We start from the raw sequence: 6,207 nt of genomic DNA on the forward strand, positions 1-6,207 counted from the left end.
TGATGCTCTGCAGTCATTTATGAGAGGTAGACTTTTTCACATACACTTGTGATTCAAGGCATATCATATTAACTGTCTGAAAAAATGTGATCTTCAGAGATGATATTCCTCCTATTTCACATGTGAAGGATATCTATCAAAGGGGAAGTATGTACTGTAATTTCTGTATCACAGGAGGCACCAAACAGAATTGCTAATATATTTTTATATTTTCATAAGAAAATGGCAGTGTAACCAGCACAAAATTGGATATAAATATGTATGTAACAAACAATCAAGGTATTTGCAAACCCAATACTAAGGAGCTGTTGATAAGGCAAGCCTCAGTGATTAATTACTATAGTATTTAGTGTGGTTACTAGAGTATTCTGTGTAGAATCATAAAGTCTTGGCTTCCATTGACCAAACAAAATGTGAATGTCACATTGTGGAAAAAGGACAAAAAAGCGAAGACTGGCTACTGAGATTTACTGAACAGCAGTAAACATTTAAATAGGGAAATAGATCAGAGCAAAGAGAAACAGGTGTGAGCGCAATGAGCGCAAGCACGAGTCCTCCACTCACGCGCAGTCAAGCACATCCCATCCCGGTATCCAGCTTCTCACCTCTGGGCCGTATCCCTCCCAATTGACAAGATACTGATGTCCCCGTCCCCGGGGTCAGACATCCAGCAGCCCGTTAACCCTTTAGACAAGAGAGCATGGGCTCAGCAGCAGGCTTGATACACAAGACCGGGCTGACAATTTTAGTTATAGCATAAGGCCCAATGAATCAGGGTGCCAATTTCCGAGGGCATGCCTGAAGGGGTAAATTACGTGTGGTGAACCAAACTTTCTGTCCACACACATAACAAACGCACTGGACCGGCGGCAGTTCGTGGTATAACGGGTGTGTTCCCTGGTCCGGCAAAGAGCTGTTTTTACCCTTGTAGGATTTGAGGGTGAACCAAACACAAATGAATCTTCCAGGTGATTCATTTAAACATAATTCCACACAGAACGCAACACTCCAGACCCCAAATCACCAATCCAGAACCATAAAATACATCAAGATGGCGCTGCGGATGGCTGCCTCGGTGTGGAGCTCTCCAGTTATTGTGTTGTTTTTGTTGGTTTGTTCTGCGTTTAGTCATTCTTTTCCTATCAGTTACTACTGGACATTAGGAAACACACACCAGACAACTTTTTTATAGATTTTGATTACTCAGACGTTTTACTGGACATTCTCGTTGGAGGGGCAGCGGTGTTGTTCAAACGCGCGGTCAGACGCAAACGCGGGAAGCGCGGCGGCGCGCTGGTTAAACTCCGCTAGCGCGGCCTCCGCACTGCACTCCCCAGTATTCATCTTGCGAATCTCCGATCTCTTCCTAACAAAATGGACGAACTTCTTCTCCTCACCCGCACTAACAAGGATTTTTTAAACTCCGCTGCTCTGTGCTTCACTGAAACCTGGCTGAGTGAAGCCATACCGGACAACGCACTACAATGCACTTCCGAGCGGATCGCATCGCGGAACTAACGGGGAAAACGAGAGGTGGTGGATTGTGTTTCTACATTAACGAAAGTTGGTGTTCAGATGTAACAACACTGAAGAAGATGTGCTCTCCGAATTTAGAGGCGCATTTCATAAACTGTAAACCTTTCTACTCGCCGCGGGAGTTTTCCTCATTCATTCTCGCGAATGTTTATATTCCTCCAGACGCGTGTGTGAGCGCGGCGCTACTACAGCTGGCTGAACATATAGCTGAAATGGAACAAAGGTACCCAGACTCTCTTTTAATCATTTTTGGGGATTTTAACAAAGCAAAAATCTCCCGTGAACTGCCAAAATACAGACAGCATGTTACATGTCCTGCCAGAGACAGTAATATATTGGACCACTGTTACACCACGATAAAGAATGCGTATCACTCCGTCCCACGGGCAGCTTTGGGGCTCTCTGATCACTGTTTGGTTCATCTTATACCGACCTACAGGCAGAAACTGAAATCAGCTAAACCTGTAATAAGGACTGTAAAAAGATGGACCAACGAAGCAGAGCAGGATCTACAGGCCTGCTTCGATTGCACTGATTGGACTGTTTTTGAAGCTGCAGCCACCGATCTGGATGAGCTCACAGATACTGTAACATCATATATCAGTTTATGTGAGGATACATGCATTCCTACCAGGACATTCCTATCATTCACTAATGATAAACCATGGTTTACTGGGAAACTCAAAAAGCTTTGTCATGCCAAAGAGGATGCTTACAGAAGTGGGGATAAAATCTTGTATAACCAGGCCAGAAACAGACTGACAAAGGAGATCAGAGTTGCTAAAAGAAGCTACTCTGAAAAGCTGAAAAACCAGTTTTCAGCCAACGACCCGGCATCAGTCTGGAGAGGCCTGAGGAACATCACCAACTACAAATCACCATCCCCCCCATCTGTGGAGAATCAACAACTGGCTGACACTCTCAATGCATTCTATTGCAGGTTTGAGAAGCCCAGACTCACACCTCACACCCGCTTTGATGTGCACTTCACACATCCACCATCACCTCCTGCTACCCCTCTCCTCCCCCCTTCTGCCATCCAACCTGAGCTTAAGGTCTGTGTGGAGGACGTGAGCCGAGTCTTCAAAAAACAGAAGACTAGGAAAGCTTCAGGCCCAGACGGCATCTCATCTGCTTGTCTAAAAGCCTGCGCTGACCAACTGGCCCCAGTCTTCACGCAGATCTTCAACAGATCATTGGAGCAGTGTGAAGTTCCCTGCTGCTTCAAACGCTCCACTATCATTCCGGTTCCCAAAAAAACTAAAATCACTGGACTTAATGACTACAGACCTGTCGCTCTCACGTCTGTGGTCATGAAGTCGTTTGAAAGACTGGTGTTGGCCTATCTGAAGGACATCACTGGACCCCTGCTGGATCCCTTTCAGTTTGCTTACAGAGCAAACAGGTCTGTGGATGATGCAGTCAACATAGGACTGCACTATATCCTGCAACATCTTGACAGACCTGGGACTTATGCACGGATCTTATTTGTGGACTTCAGTTCGGCCTTCAATACCATCATCCCTGATCTTCTCACAGCCAAACTGACTCAGCTCTCCATGCCATCCTCCATCTGTCAGTGGATCTCCAGCTTCCTGACGGACCGGCAGCAGCTAGTGAGACTGGGGAAACTCACATCCAGCACCCTCACCATCAGCACTGGCGCCCCCCAAGGGTGCGTTCTCTCCCCACTGCTCTTCTCCCTGTACACTAATGACTGCACTTCTAAAGACCCCTCTGTCAAGCTCCTGAAATTTGCAGACGACACCACTGTCATCGGTCTCATCCAAAATGGTGACGAGTCTGCTTACAGACTGGGAGTTGAACAGCTGGCTGTCTGATGCAGCTATAACAACCTTGAGCTGAACACGCTCAAAACAGTGGAGACGATCGTGGACTTCAGGAGAAAATCCCCAGCACTCCCCCCTCTCACCATCATGAACAGCACTGTGGAAGCAGTGGAGTCATTCAGGTTCCTGGGCTCTACCATCTCTCAGGACCTGAAGTGGGCAAATCACATTGACTCCATTGTGAAAAAGGCCCAGCAGAGACTGTACTTCCTTCGCCAGCTGAAGAAGTTCAACCTGCCACAGGAGCTGCTGATCCAGTTCTACTTAGCCGTCATTGAGTCTGTTTTAAGCACTTCCATCACTGTCTGGTTTGGTTCAGCTACCAAATCGGACATCAGGAGACTACAACGGACAGTCCGGACTGCAGAGAGGATTATTGGTGCCCCCCTGCCAGCCCTCCAGGACCTGTACTCTTCCAGAGTAAGGAAGAGAGCAGGTAAAATCATCACAGACTCCACTCACCCTGGACACCCCCTGTTTGAACTGTTACCATCAGGACGGCGACACAGATCACTGGCCACAAGAACATCCAGGCACAGGAACAGTTTCTTTCCACAGGCCATTTCCCTTCTGAACACTTAACATGCCCCCCAAGGCATATGCCTGTAAGTGCAATACTTCCACTGTCTAGTGCAATATTCTCTAACTCAGGTGATATTTATATCTATATTATTCATACTACTCAAAATACTGTAAATATGTTCATAATCTGTAAATGTTTATTCGGACTAAACCCAACTGTGACCCTACTTTTTTACTTTTATACTATTTTTATTTATTTTTTATATATTTTATTCTTAGAATTTGTATTACTATGTTTCTTGTTGTATTTGTATTTGTATATGTGCACTGGAAGCTTCAGTACCAAGAAAAATTCCTTGTGGGTGCAAGCACACTTGGCAATAAAGCTCTTTCTGATTCTGATTCTGATTCTAAAATCCAGGCGAAAACCCCCAGCTAAGAACTTAATGGCCATGCAAGCTTCAAAGAGATGAGCCCAACTAAAGGAAGAATGTTGTCAAAGTTAGATAGTTTGGAAAAGACTGATTGGTTCAGAGATGGCACAGCTCGGGGCTGTTTGATCCCACGACAGATATAATAAACAGATCTTCTTCTTTAGGACCTCTGAATGACCCCAGGGTTGAAATCTCTTAAAACCACAGAGACTAAGACTTTACATATCAAAATACATAAATTCATCCCAAAACAATTCTTGACTGACTTATAATCAAACATCGTTCAACTACATAATTTTATATTGTGTCTACAACCTATATATGTGTCTATTATGCTTAGATCACATATACGTCATGTAAGTGTTATAACTATTAGATGTTTTAATGAAAGTGTGTCTTGTTTCCTATCAGTGCGATCGTATGTTCACAATTATGAAGATGGCTTGATTGAAATCTGTGTAAAATGTTTCTTATTCTTATAATAGGAATCATATCTAAACTGTACTCTCTGCTAGAGCTGGAGAGTAAAGAGATCACAGATAACGCATGATTTACGATGAGAGGTGAAGAAAATGCCACCTCTCAAATAAAGACTAAAGCCTAATTGGTCAGAACTCATCCAGGAGGCTGGACAAACATTTGAGTTTAAAATCTTAGGACCTGAAAAATGCAGAAGAAGATTCCAGAATGCAGGAGAAGACTCCAGAATGCACTAGTAGATTTATAGATGATCATGAAGAAGCCATGACGGAGTAACTGAACTGACTCACGCCCACTCCCATATCCGCATCCATTTCTACAATAAACTGACTCTCTGGATCAGGCAAAATCAGAACGGTGCAGACAAAAATAGTCTCTTAAGACGTTCAAATGCGTGTTTCGCAGCATCAAACCAAACGAAACAGGACTTAAAGGACTACAGAGCATTCAGGGGGGCGGCAACTTGACTGAAATTATGAATGAAGTTTTATGAAATTATGAAATCAATCAATTTACAAGAACGAAAAAAGACACTTGACATGACAAGACAAGCTGCATGACAAAATAGAACCATCTGCCCAGTTAATCTGAGGATCTGAGAAAATAGGGGCCATGGGTGACTGGAACACAAGAAAGGTTATTGTCTCTTGATGATTGCCACATGTAGTGAGACTCACCGGGGCGGTGGCTCGATGAAATTTTCTTCAGCCGCAGAGTCAATGAGGGCCAAACAAGAAACAGAAGAGGTACCCCAGCGCACAGTAGAATGACTGTTATCATGGTGCGAGACTTGAAGAATGGGGATAGAGGAGTCTAGATCGCCAGTACTCCCCGATCTACTTGGAGCCTTGTCTTTTACTGGGCAAGTGGCAACGAAATGGCCAGTACTACCACAATAAAGGCACAATCTCTCCTGAATTCAGCATTGATGCTCATGGATTTTACCCAGCTGCATGGGTTCAGCCTCTGAGCATGGTTCAGATGGCACTGAAGTGGTGAATGGGGATCCCCGAAACATAGTGACATCAGCACGGGCACGTAGGCGTAGATCAAAACGCTTTTCTAAGTGAATGGCCAACTCCACTAACTCATCCAGGCATGAGAGAAACTCCGAAGCGAAAATCTCGCCCTTCAACTCCTCATTTAAGCCCTCCAAAAAACATGCCGTGAGTGCTGCCTCATTTCATGTGCAAGTCAAATGTGTAATCAGCAGCGGACCGCCTTCCCTGACGAAGAGCTGCGAGCTGGCGAGAAGCCTCAAAGCCAAAGACAGAGCGGCCAAACACCTTTACAGCAATCGGCCTCAGAATCCCAGACCGCAGCTCCCGATTCCGGGCATGGCCAGTCGGAGGATCAGTCAAACTATCAATCAAACAGTAAACCGA

This window comes from Abramis brama (genome assembly GCF_963993115.1).
Source record: "Abramis brama genome assembly, chromosome: 9".
In the NCBI taxonomy this organism is placed as follows: domain Eukaryota; kingdom Metazoa; phylum Chordata; class Actinopteri; order Cypriniformes; family Leuciscidae; genus Abramis; species Abramis brama.